The sequence below is a fragment of the Cuculus canorus genome, chromosome 9 (assembly GCF_017976375.1).
Source record: "Cuculus canorus isolate bCucCan1 chromosome 9, bCucCan1.pri, whole genome shotgun sequence".
NCBI lineage: Eukaryota > Metazoa > Chordata > Aves > Cuculiformes > Cuculidae > Cuculus > Cuculus canorus.
The window spans coordinates 654,349-668,614 of NC_071409.1; the positions used below are offsets into that span (position 1 = coordinate 654,349).

The window sequence follows — 14,266 nt, forward strand, 5'->3', positions numbered from 1 at the left end:
AGTCTTTCTCTAAGTATGTCCAAGAAGAAGAACAGTAGCAACAGGTATGTTCATAGGAGAAAGAGTAGGCAACCTGGAGTAATGCCAAAGGCAGGAGCAACAATTAATGAAAGTTTGGAGTTTGTACATATCCATACAGTCTCTAAAAGACAGGGTACCAGCACCAGCGTCTGCTGGAAATAAAGCTGGAGGAGACAGCAGTCTAGGTCAAGAGAAATCCATAATTTCCAAAGATTATAGGCCAGATTCTGCTCTCTTCACACCTCTGCGCTTCCACTAAGGGAAATCAATTTGCCCAAGGAGGTATTAAATGAATCGTTCTGATTTATAACAGACTAAACTTTTGATGAGGGTACCAGCCACAGCAATTAAAAAGACTGAACAATTAACAGTATGGATAACTGAGACTGTAGTGTCTGATTGATTTATATAAAAATGTATTGTTATGTGTCAAAACATTTATTGTTAGCAATACAATATTCATGGCGTAGTATTGATAATTTCTGCAAACTATCTGCTAGTCAAACAGTGGCTATTTATCACCTGGCAAGATGTATTGAATCATATCTCCTTAAATAGTATGAAAATATTTTTCAGTGTCCTCCAAGATGTCCGATTATTTATTGTCATATACTTCACTAGCTTTCCTCTTTGCACATCTTGAATTACTGAAATTAGATTGCCTCAACTTAATGACTGCCAGATCCACCAATGGCAATGACTGAGTGGATCTGATATATGCAGATGTGAACACCGAACAGTTTTCTGGGAAAAAAATAACTATTTTAAAGAAAACATTTAACAAGCATCTTGGGAACAGTCGCCTTCTCAGATTTCTCTTGCTATTTTTGGTTGACTTGAAGCAGAGAGGAAGAAATACAAGAACAAAAGATAACCAGGAGGTGTGAAACAGAGTTCCTATGTGACTATGTTTCATAAATATTTGACATTAACCTCCCTCTGAATGGAGCTTTGTTTGGGGGAATCAGGAGGCAGATGTTTGGATTTACCTGATATCCACTTTGGCAGCACTCTGCTTCCCTTTTTTGCATGACATGGTGCCAAAGCCATGTTTTGTATTCATAGTGTCTTGGGGATACCAGGCTGGATCTAAAAGCTGCAGAAGTGATGGGAAGACTTGCATTGACACAGTTGGCTTTGGACCAGGTTCAGTTTCCCTCTTTCTCTGAGTAAGGAAGAAAAAAATGCTGTTCTTTGCCTTGTGACTATTTGATGAAAAATGCCCTGTCTCATCTTTACCATCTTTCAAATTGCACAGTGCCATCCCTACATAATATCATAGATAGAATCATAGAATCATATCATATTTCTATACTAAGACCAAAAACATTAAAAGTTTGATTTAATGTCTGTATATTTTCAAAGTAAACATGGAAATCTGATCATTTGAACTAGAATGTTGTTTCTGTACCAGCTACTAAAATATTTGTATTGCTTCTGCATTCCCGCTTTTGGACTAATATTGTTTTAAGTACTCTGTGTTCATAACGGAGGTGGTCATTCTTGCGAAGAGCTATGCAGTGCCGAAGACCGTTTCTCAGTGCTATTTGTTAGTGTCTGCTGGCTAGTTTAGCACCACTGTATACGTATTATAGCCTGAATTTGCTGGAACTTAACCTCCAGAAAATATCCCAGCTGCCATAAACTAAACCAGACAAAAATATCATTGCTCACAATGAGCTATAAGCCAGTGAGGACAGCAGTAAAGAGTGAAGAGATTTCAATATCAGAAGTGCAGAGTGGAAGTGCTTGTTCCACCAATGTTAAATACCTTGGAATAGGAATTGTCATTTGGGAACAATGCCTTTATCTGTCGTACTTACATGCCTGCGTGCCATACTGTACCCTAGCAAAAGACAAAATTACTGGAGCACTTCTGTAGCCATTCCTCCCAGAGTCTTAGCCTGCTTATGGTCTTGTGTGGGTTGTAACTTTAAAAGGAAGAGCTGGCAGCAAATGAGCTGGAGTCTCTTGCAGGTTTTTTTTCTTCCTCGCAAAGATTTCTGACCTTGAAAAGCCTTAAAGCTGCATTCCCCGTGAAAAATAACTTCTACTTAGTGCTGAGCACATGGATTGCTGCACAGACAAATAGACAAATAACAATGTGAATACATGCCTTGATCATTTATCCTCCTTGGAGGGCCATAAACCATGAGTAAATGCAACAAAAGCAGAAGATTAATAGTGGCTGCATAATGCTTTGCATTTTTCATAATGATTCTCTACAGATAGAATCAGTAAGTGTCACTAATTGGTAGGCACTTGTTCTGCAAGGAGGCACGATCCTCCCTCCGGTGGAGGTGGAGGCTATTCTCTGGTTTTCATGTAGGAGAGGGCAGGAGCATTCTCCTTCAGAACTGCTAAGACTGCTTTAGAATTGATGCCATAATTCAGGCAAAGGCTGTGTGCAATGTGGAGAGACTCCCAGCAGTCTGCAAAGATCAGCCTGTCTGGTGCAGGGGCAGTTGTTCATAAAGCCACTGGTGGTTATTCAGGCTTAAGGAGAAATACACAGTTGGCCAGAAGGTAGCTGCTGAATTTAACATGTATTAGCTGAATGTCTGGGCTGCCATAATAATACAGCTCTGCGGTGTCTTGCTGGTCTCCTTCAGATCTTCCTGGTTTGTGGCTGCCACTGATGCTCATCCCCCGCGGATGCCATGCAGGAAACTGCTGGAGAGGCTACCTGCCTGACATCGTCCGAACATGACCCAAAGCAGCAGGTCCGTGCAGGAGTGCTCCGTGATGATTGTTGGGAAAGGCTGTATGGGCTGGGGAAAAACACTTTTATCAAACTTCTATCAAATTTGTCTTGTTCCTTAAATTGATTTTTTTTTTAAGTCTTACATAAATGCTAAGAGCATATTGTATCTTTTCTAGAGCTCTAACTCTGAAATTATAGACCCGCTAATATCCAGTACCATGCCAAGTAACCCAAGATACCTCCCTGGAACGGTGCTGTGTTTGGACAGAAAGCTATGGCAATGCAGCTGTGCTGCTCCCAGTGCCCAAGCGAATTCAGCTCTTTATGTGCAACCTGGGTGTGGCATACGGGCTCAGAGACTGACCGTACAATTGGGCGCGCCAAGAGTTAAATTGGTACCACACCCAGCACTTCAGAGTCCTCCATCAGACCTCCCACGCTGAGATGGTGATGGGCCCAAAAGCCATGAGCTCTGGTCTGAGCTGGCCAACAGAATTTTGAAATTGCCACACACATGCACTGCAGGGCTGCTCCCGTTGCCAGACCTCTGAAATGTAAAGCTCAAATCAATTTGGGCTATGCTGCCAGAATTTCCTTGAGTGAACTCAGAAAAGGCCATTTTACACAGATTTATCTAAAAAGCTGCATGGTGGAGTGGATCTTTTTCCATTTCCCCAAAACCAGAATACCTGCATCATATATGCTTGCTCATGTTCTCCTCAGTATCATTTAATGTCTCCCTCCTTTTCTGCAGTTCCAGGGATCTGTCCTGCTCCAGTCTGAGAATGACATTGGAATGGTATTTCTCTGCAAAAGGAAGGATGTGGGACAGATTGATCCACAGACGAGGAGAGGGCATAGGGGGCTTTCCAACCTCTTTCTGTCTGCACCCCTCTTAAAGAAGCGGACTTTGTCCCTTCCTCTTTGCCTCACTTTTCTAAGCTTCCTATGTCCTGTAGAAATTTTGATTGTCCTTTCTTCCCCAGGAGGCAGGAAAATAAGGAAGGCAGCTTGTTTGTTAGGTAAGACTCCGAAGAATATCACTCCAGGAATGGCTCTGGTGGAGAAGAAGCCCGTTAGGAAAAAGCTGTCGATGCTTCAAATGCCTCTGCTGACCAGACCAGGCATCTGCTCTTTTACTGGTAGCTTTACCTACTGCTAATTCTCTTCATCTCTCCCCATTTTCTGACTATTGGTACTCTTTTCTCTGTGCAGTGTCTTGAACACAATATGGTTTCAGTCTGGCTTTTGGCACTGTTGTAATTAAAGTATTTCTTTTACTAAAAGCAGTCAAATAAAATCCAGCAGGCTTGGAACGTGAACATTTGTGGTCACTCTCAAAACCAAAACCAAAGTAGCAGCTTTGTTCTTCTCAGACAGATCATCAATTAGGGCCAAAATCAGTAATGTGTCAGTGTGACTTACTGACTCCAGGTCGCTTTTTAAAAATCATCCAAGACCTACAGGCTATAAGTTGACATGATATGGATATATTCGTACAAAATTTACCCTGCAGTTTTTTAAAAGCTTCTGAACTCTCCACGGTGACTAACTTCAGAGCACTCTCTGTTTATTATTTATTTAGTGGTGGCAGCAAGCAAACCAAGATTCTTTATGTGTGGCAAGGGTTTGAAAGAAAATAATGCAGAATATGACAAAATCTCATCCACTTAAGCTCAGGACAGTCATAGCCTATTCAGAAAGTGAACTGAGCATTTGTTACTAAACTGCAGCATCAGGTACTTCTGGGGTAATCAAAGATTATCGCCTCCAGAAAAACTGCATCTGAAAAGAGAGACTGCCTGCCAGACAATCATCTCCAAAGGGAAAGGAGCTTCTCTGCTGCAAACCAAGAAACATATGCTCTTCCCTCTATGCTCTACTGTATGTTAAAGAAAAGGAGCCAGGCTTTTAGTAGAGCTGTCCTGACACACCAAATGTACATTTGATGTTCAGTACCCTGGTGTAAATGGAAGAGCAGGACTTTGATGGTAGGCACCTGGAAAGGCGTCAACTGAGTCCACCAATGCACTGTGGATCAGAGGTTGAGTATACTGCCGGGTAAAAAAAACACCTCCAGACTCCCTGTCCCTCTCCATGCAACATCTCTTGTTCTGTTATTTACTGGTGCTCTCTCTGATTTGCACCATTGCATGTTGGGACTTGCTGAAACCAAAAGGAGAGCTTGAGAGAGCAGATTTAACTACTATACGATATCCAGGCAGGTTTCCTCAGTATGAACTTTTGAATATTTCTGGGCCTGACTGTTCCACACATTTAATTTACCTTAGGAACAGTTTACCTGTGGCCGCATCCCACATCCAAATCCAGGGGACTGAGAACTTTCCTCCCGTTGTTGCTTGTTAAAACTGTACCTCCACAAGCTGACAGCTCCATTTTCACAGTTCGAAGTAATCTTTTGCCAATGGAGTTCCTGTACTGCTTCTGATAATTTCTGCCTATAAACATGAATCTGAAAGAAGGGAATACTTGAATCCTGCTCCAGGCATAAGCATAGTAGGCTCTTTTCTAGGTAAAATGCTGTCAGGGTCAGGGACACAGCCATTATTCCATGGTTTTAATTCAGTTTGTGTCAAAGCTCTGGAGACTCAGGGCGGCTGCTGGTGCCATTAATGAAAAAGAACTTCAGACATTTGGGGTGATGATTCAGAAGTGATACCTAATAGGTAAATGAGTCCCTGAAATGATGTGAACCAGAATATGGACACAGTAACTCATGGAAATCAGGAATTGACCTGAAAGAGCCTGAGAAGGAAAAATAAAAACACTTTGTTGGGCTTGCTTGCCTTCTGATGGTTTGTTCTTAATACGACATTATACATCGTATATATACATCGTATATTATACGTCATATTACACGACATTGAGACCGCACCTTGAATACTGTGTTCAGTTCTGGGCCCCTCAGAAAAAAATTCTTCACAGAAAGAGTCATGGGGCACTGGAACAGCTGCCCAGGGAGGGGGTTGAGTTACCTTCCCTGGAGGCGTTTAAGGAAGGAGTCGATGAAGTGCTGAGGGACATGGTTTAAGGGAGTGTTAGGAATGGTTGGACTCGATGATCCAGTGGGTCCTTTCCAACCTGGTGATTCTATGATTCCATGACATGATAGAGTGCAGCTGGAGCAGGAAAAGGCTTTGTCTGGCAAAGAGGAGGATGGGTCACACCTGAAAACTTGAGCCTTTATCTGTAGCTCGAATCAAAATAATAGACCAAGAAGAAGGTGAGCCATGAGGCTGTGGTTCCAGGTTCACGGTAATCCAGGGCGAGGTTTTTCTGCAATCTGTCCCTGTCCGCCTCAAAGAGATGTGATTTATAAAAGCAAGCATCATGGAGGTTTTTGAGGCAAAGTAAACACTGTTGTCTGAAGTGGGCTTTTTGAGAGTGTTTTTTACATCTCTGACTAATTAAAACATGGCTGAAAGTAAATCACCAGAAGTACCAAGTAGGATTAAAAGTTGGTGATGTTTTATGAACTAACTAGAATGGCGTTCGTAAAGCCAGTGGCCAGATAGAAAATACAATGTTAGCCAAAATGCGTCTGCTAGATCTTTTCTTATGAAGCACTTTGACATTCTACCATGAACAACAGAAAGTTTGGCAGGTGATACAATGTGCTCTGGTCACAAAACAAAGTAGGAGAGATTTGCAATAACCCTGGAACTCATGGAGTTTTGCTTCCAGAGAGCTTGATGGTTTTCACTTGTTCCTATGAAAACTTTGCACTGAGATCAGTTTTTATGTGAGCTCAGAAAGAAAACAACCTAAGTGGTTTCGTATATATATATCCCTTTCCTCCATGGCTAACCCTTTCTGCATGGCTAACCTGGGATCAGGCTTATCCTAAACTTACCTGTCTTCTTTCATTTCATTCAGACTCAAAGAAAGCCTTACGTACTTGAAGACTTGTTTTCTATTTCCCAGTTAATAATACTACCTTGCCCTACACACTTTGCTTCATTAAGATCCTCCCTAAAGAGAATGAAACGGCTTTAAACACAGCTATTTCGTGCTATATGCGAGTAAGTCAAAACTGGCATTAGCTTGTTGCTAAATGATGCCGTAAGCCATCCCTGTGTCACCTCTCTTTACAGTGCCATCCCAAAATGCAGTTCTCTGCAGAAGGTGGAGGTTTGTTACCTTGATCTATGAGCGTGGCACTTGGCTTCTCAGGAGTTGGAAGGTGATGAGTTGTATTAAAACAAAGCTAGAAAATGCCTCCTCAAGTTAGACAATGAAATAGTTCAAGTAAAGGATGGGAAAACTATGTGGAGACAGGTCTTCATGGGGGATTCTTAAGCAGAATAGTCCCAGGTGAGGTGGCCTGTGCCATGGCATAGGATATGGGGCTCTCTTCCACTCTGGTCTCTCTGTGTTTTGCTAGCAATGTTGCTATTACATGGGAATGGATTATAATCTTCTTTCCTTTGTAGTTCAGACCTTTACTGGCAACAACTCTCCACTCCATGGACGTACCTAAAATTCCTTCCTGAAAGGAATGAAAACCTATCTGGAGTTTCCAGTGGGAAACCCCAAACTGTAAGCCGCATCTGAAGAAAATATGGATGGTTTCCAAAGCAAGCCATGGATTTTATTTTACTTTTTTGAAGAGTTCACATGGAAATAAGTTGTACCCTATAGAATATGGTATAATTGTATTAATTCATTGCGACAAGGAAACCATACTGATTATTTTCCCTTTTGTATTCTTTATGCAAAGCCTCTTCTAAGAAAGATTTGTTTGGCAGCTTAGATTTCCATGGAAATGAAGTGTGATGACAGTGCAGAGTTTCATTTTCTTTTCCATGTATTTATCTGGCCCAGGGAGACAAGTGCAATCCTTAGACAGAAACATTTACCTACCCTTGTCAAGCTGTCAAGGGACAGAACCTAGCTCTGTATGTGAGGGTCACTTCTGTTGCAGAATCCTCTGCTGAAGGTGAGGGAGAGAGACTGCTGCTTCTCAAAGGCTTCAAAGATAACTGAAAATGTGGTCTTCTGTAAAACATTAGAGTCTGATATGATTACCATTAAATTTTGATTCATTACCTGATGCTGCAGCAAATGGCATGTCTTGCATACACAATTGAACAAAGGTCTTGCTGCTCTCTGTAGAGATGCCTTGAGAAGGGTCTTCCATGCAGCCATATTCATCTGAAACAGAGAGATGTTTTCAGTTAGTGTCCTGCAAGTACAGGCTAGCCAAAACGCCTTCCCAGATCTTTGCCTGAATTAATGGAGCAGAAGCTCAACTTGCAATTAAATCTCTTGTTAGTCATGCTGTGGGACTGCTCGATAGCAGCTTTGATTCCTGTTGCAACAATGGGAAGTCAGAGGGACTATATGTGTTTCAGTGTGGTTTTTTTTTCCTTTTTCATCATCTTCTTGATTCCTGTTGTAATGCAGCCTCCTGTCACCTCTTCCTGAAATATGTCAGAAGATGTTCTGGCCTTTTGGGCTAACCAGGCCCTAAGTTGTTAATAGTTCTTGTCAATGAAACAGCCTGCTGGAGATCTCAAAATTCAGGTCTTTATATGTGAAAGAAAATTCTTCCTTTATATGTTTCTACAGTCAAGAACGTCAAAACAGTTTACCGTCTGCTCTCTGCCTTCCAGGTTCCATATGAATGGAGAGGGAAGGACAGATGCTGCTTGAAACAAAGACCCTAATGGCTCCAAAATGTGATTGAACTGACTCTGCTTGAATCCTGTTTTGAAGTGCTTCAGATCTGTCTTTGGTATGGCTTTCTATCATCTTCAGTCAGATCTAGCTGTAAGCACTGCTTTCCAACCCTCATCTGCAACTTAGGCACCACCACAGAGGATGTATGAAAGGAAAATACGATGAGAGGACTATCCTTCTTCCAGAAATTATTTCATATGTGTTTCATTACGATAAGGCATCAGGGAAACCGGGAAAAATTTAGCTTTGATATAAAGTGCATTCAAAATGCATCATGAGTCTTTGTTAACGGGTGACTACAGTCATATTGATCACTGTTTGATTTGTTTTGCTGTTGTAGCAATGCTACTCTGTGCTTTCCTGAACACATTCTTTTTCCAATTTACTTTCTTTTAAATTATGGAATTATTCCATGTATGGACCCCTGAGGTATTAATGTCTTTCCAAGTTTCAAACCCTTCCTATTGTGAACTAGCCAGTATTGGGCTTGTTCCTTTACAAAAGGAGCTTATAAGATGCTTTATTTCTACTGATATATGTCTGTCTTTGGAAGAGAACATAGTGTGGGTTTATTATTATTTATTTATTTACTTGCTTACTTACAAATGAAGAAGTCTGGAAAAATGTAATCTGACTTGGTATCTTTCTCAGGCTTTATCAATGAAATTAGGGCTACAATATTTATGTAGTGAAATGACAAGGACTAGATGTCACTCTTTTGAGTTTACCATATCCTTCCAACAGGAAGACTCTCCCAGAACTTATTTTCATTCTGTGCCTTATAGCAGGTGCATAGGTGGGAAACAAATAAATAATCCAGAAGAAATATTCCAGAGAGAGAGAGAAAATACATTCTGAAATGGTTATCTTGGAAAAAGTAAAAACTCCTTCATAGCCTCTGCAGCTGCTGAAGAAATACAGCTGCAGAACCTCGCAGAAGCTGTTAATCTCTCCTTCTGCCCATGCTTTGATCAAAAACTTGCGTTGTATATTCAGAGGGGCTATGCTCTGTACCAGTGATGCTGAACGTACAGCATGCAGACAGGTGCAGTGACAGTTATCTTTAAGGATAGTCTGGGTGTATTAAGGCTTTGTTTAGCATCTGGAAGCAACTGAGAGTCAAAGCAGCTTGTTTTGCCAGCAACAGTTTGGCCAGCAGCAGTGTCATTAAGATACAATCTGTTGGAAAATGTTTATGGGCTGCAAAATAGACTGCAGCTTTTAGTTGTAGTGAAGTGGGCTTGAGTGATTTGTATGCATGCAAAGCTGTTGTCTTGATTATTGATTAAGGCACTGTTCTGTGAAAATCAAGTATTCGAGAGAGAACAGCTGTGGTTGCAGAGCTTCTTTAAGTGGAGAAGCACCAAAGGATTTTTTTACCAGATATACAAAGGTGAAAATGAGGCAGAGCCTGTTTGGTACCACGTTGACAGGGCTGTTGTGGGCAGCCAGTGGGATATACAGAACCAAATCAGTCTAGACACATAATTCTTTAAAAGCCAGAGAGAACCAGAAAGCCATTTAAGGGCCTTTTCTAGAAGTGTTACAAGATAAGCCCTTGCCGAGGGACTGCAATTTTTGTAAACATGTCTGAGCTCGCTTGCAGAAAACACCTTTCCACCTCGGACCAAGAACCTAGATATGGGTTTAGGTTCTCATCCCAGCCAGTGCCTAAATAGATAATGAAAAAGCATAAAACAGTGACGACAGTGCTGAGGAGCACAGCTCAGGCACTGTTTCTGCTGTACAGGACTTCTCTGAATGCCCTTGCTGTGGGCAGAGATGTGGGCCAGGACGGCTGCTGCTGACCAGGGGCTCTTTCCGCATCCTTCCTGAAAGCGAATTGCACAGTTTTGCTATGACAAACCTCCCAATGTCTTAGCAAAAATGAGATTTTTTTTTTCACAATTCCCTCTCTTTCCCTCTGTCTGTGCTACTGAAATGGAAAAGAATATTCTGAAAGCAAACGTTTTTTGGGTTTTTTAGTTAAAATTATTTCTAAAAGTAATTTCAAATAATATTTCACATTTTTTCCTAAAAAAATAGTTGTTCTATCTCTTCTTGCTTTTTTTAAACTGTAAAACATACATCATTGCATGGGCCAAGATACACAACAAATATTAATTATTTTAACAGAGCTTATTTTTTTTTAAGCAACTGCAAGTTTTGTTTATACTTAACTGGGAACTACCCAGTCAGCTGAGGCTTCAAATAATCAGCCAGAAATCCTCCAAAGCTCTTTACCTTGTGTTTTAACAAAGTTCTATCTATTCATGTGAACAAGCTCATTGGACTTACACAGTTGTCAGCCAGCAAGAACATCTTTTCCTTCTCCTTGTCTCCATGTGTGGACAAGGAAGCAATGCCTGGGAGAGGGCTGAGGGCATTTGGCAGCATCTGCTGTGCCTCAGAAACAGTTTTCCTTGGAGTGAATTCCTTGCAAGGGAAGTGCAACCCTTTGGTAAATCATGCCAAATCCTCAATGTCTTGCATTGTTTATAGCATTTAAAATAAATAAACTCAAATCGGCAAACACTCAGAAATCCAAGACGAATGCCAGCTATGCTGTTCGTTGGTACACGATGAAGACCACGTGCTTGTGGAACCTGAGCATGTGAGCCTAATGTTCTCCCACTGTGCAGTGAGTTTCCTGGTCACCATGCATAGCTCCCCACACGTTGTTTATCCCTCCCCCTCGCCCATGGGTGGGTTTGCCTAGTAACCAGTGCCAGATGCGGGGATGGTTTAACGTTTCTTGATCTCAGGAGGGAACCACAATAGAAGGAGAGGAGAGCACATCCTTTCTGGCTTCAGACAGACGATGGTTATGCTGGATGGCTAAAATAAGATCCAGCCCAGGCACACTCTTGACAGAACTCGGAAAAATTCCCAGGGATGGATTCCAGCCAACCCTGGTGCAGCCTACCCACCATTACTGCAAATCTAGCTGTTAGCAGCTCAAGATCTGTGCAAAGCACTGAGCTCTTCTGTCCCCTTCATTTTTTCCTAGATATTTATTTTGAGTAGCCTTTTCCTCTTATAAATGTCTGGTTCCACATGTTCCCATGTTAAAGTCAATGTGAGGCTCCAAATAAATCCCTGATGCAACTGTGACAGCTTCATTGAACTTGGTGACAACTGTGCTGAGCTACAGAGGGTGGTGACTTCATTGGAAACTAAAGTAGGAGGGGGAAACTGTGAAGGAAAAGGAAGATCTAGTTTTGAATTCCCTTTGCTGTATGCTTAGGGCGTGTGTATGTAGAGGTACTAGGGAAAGTTAATCCGCATTAATTTCTAATGTGAATTACTTCAAATGCAGGAGCCTAAACATTGCAAGTGAAGTTTTCTGAAATTACTGTTGTGATTACTGGGTTGTTTTTAAGTGTTTGGACAGAGTGCTTAATGTAGTTTTAACAAATCGACGGAGCACCCATGCCATTGTCTATCAAGAGCTCTCAGGTTAGTGTAAGACCTTAGAAACAACATAGGTTCGTGTATACATAAACATCATACATGACAGCACTGTCCCCTGAGACTAAGCATAAAAAGGTGTGTTTGTTGTGTTTAGATGTGATTTTATCCACAGGATAAGTGGAATTATTTCCAGGTGTTGGTCCTCCCTGAGCTTGCAGTTGTTGGATTTCAAATGTTAGCAATCAGTGACTGCGCCTTTAACTCCTTTAAAAGGTCAATCTGTGCTCTTTCTCTAGGCAAGTCCTTGAAAACAGTTTAAGGTCTATAATCTCCATCGGTTTTAATGGAGTTGTGTAATCAGGGAACTTGTCTGTTGGATTTGACGGAGCAATGGAGATTCCTTGATGGCAGTAGCTTCTGTTGTCGACATGGAGGAGAATGAGGACATGAATAATCCTCTTCAAAACAGATTGGGACACTCTCTGGATTCTCTATACAGAGTCTCGGATTGCTTCTGCAATTTTCTGCTGCAAAAAAAAAAAAAAAAGTAACTGAAGTCCAGACAGGTCAGTTACAAAAATACAGTGTCCAGGAACTGAACAGATGAGTGTGAAAGCAGGTATCAGCAGCAATGTGCTATAACACGCAGCACATGGCGCAGAACACTGTCGCAGCTTTCCCACGAGAAGGAGAAGCAAGGAGTGTTTGATTTGCAGTCTGAGGAGCCCAACAGTAAATATTGTCCTTTCTCTTGCATGCTTTGGTATTGAACTGTGTGCTCTGACTTCAGGTACGTCTTCAAAGCGAGCTGCTGTACCAGATAGAGCTGCTTGACGCAGACTAGTTAGCAGCAGAGCTCAGTACGAGGGAGCCTAAGCTGCACCTAAGCTGACACTGTGCTTTCTGTACTGCATCAACGCTGCTCCTGGTTCCCACTTTGGATATTTAAAATGGCTCAGGTGTATTTATACCACACTGCAGTGCCGATACATCCTCACCCTCCGGGCGCTTATCAGCATGGAGTTTGCACACTGGGATTAATCAGAGCCTTGGGATACCCCATGTTACAGAATGGTTCTGTCAATCCTCACTGTAGAATCTTCATAGATCAACCATCTTGGGAAACTGCACTCTGAATATCTGTCGTTCTGCTTTAACACTGATGGGTTTTTACAGGATCTGAGTGCCCTACTCTTGGCCAGGCTGGTCCCTTATACCTTGAAATAAAGTAGACTTTATTGTATCTCATTATTAAGCACTCCAACATAATCCTGCGCAATTTTTATGAAATAAAACGAACACCCAGATTACAATCCTCTTTAATATATCTGCATACTCGTATGTATTTCGGTACTTCAAGGGGGCTCATAAGAAAGATTAGGGAATACTTTTTAGTAGGGCCTGTAGCAATAGGACAAGGGGTGATGGTTTTAAACTGAAAGAGGAGATGTTTAGACTGGATATTAGGAAGAAATTTTTTACACTGAGGGTGGTGAAACAGTGGCTCAGGTTGCCCAGAGAGGTGCTGGGTGCCTCATCCCTGGAAACATTCAAGGTTAGGTTGGATGGGGCTCTGAGCAACTGGATCCAGTGGAAGGTGTCCCTACTCACTGCAGGGGGGTTAGCCTGGATGACCTCCATGTTCCATTCCAACACAAACCATTCTATGACTCTCCAATTTCCTGTTTGTAGGTATCTTTATTCTAACTTAAACCCAAACTCATGTTTTGCACAGTTTACATGTAGCGATATGTACATAAAATCATACATGCATTGCGTATGGAGAATATGTAGATAGGCACACTGTGAGTGTGCTTAACTGTACACATTATTTTTAGAAACAGAATAGATTAGATTAGATTTCTCTGTGTATTTATTCTGTAATACTTGTAGGTTCTAAGCAGGACATATGCAGACAAAATAATCTCACAAGATGTTTAAAAGCTTCCCTTTCCTAGACATCTTAAATGTTCCACTATATTCACAGAAAAGCTAAATGAAGTAGTGAGCTCACACAAACACCAGTGATCCAGAAAGCGTGAGATATAAGATATAATCTCCGTATGCTTTGGATTAATATAGGTACATTCACACATGCTTTTCATGCATGTATGTGCATGAACTTCATTCTAAAAACCTAGCCATGGCCATGTGAAGCTTCTCTATTTTCAGCTTTAGTTTTCTCCTGAATACCGAGAGGGGTCTAAATTACTATTTGTCTACATTAACTCAAATAAATAATATTTTTCCCCAGACCCTAGATGATTTTAGACAAGAAACTGATATCCCTTCCTGTATGAGGGTTAGTCCAAGAGGGCAAACGGTGCTTGCATCGTTTTCACATGAAATAACCCCAGCTGACATTCAATCCCATGAAACCTCTCAAGCCGAGTAACCCCTACCTCTATTAATCTTTCATGCAAC

At 41.5% G+C, this 14,266-nt stretch overlaps 1 protein-coding gene across 2 annotated transcripts in view; it reads left to right on the forward strand.

The window, feature by feature from the left end:
• LOC104068773 (glypican-5) overlaps nucleotides 1-14,266 on the forward strand; it is a 501,941-nt gene that overhangs the window by 450,119 nt on the left and 37,556 nt on the right. Inside the window, exons 10-11 of one of the 2 annotated variants that reach the window (XR_008451208.1) lie at nucleotides 2,634-2,744; nucleotides 8,362-8,483. The exons of the other annotated variant lie outside the window; for it this stretch is intronic. The gene's annotated coding sequence lies outside the window, so the exon portion shown is untranslated. Of the gene's footprint in view, nucleotides 1-2,633; nucleotides 2,745-8,361; nucleotides 8,484-14,266 lie in introns of those variants that run through there. 2 annotated transcript variants of the gene reach the window in all.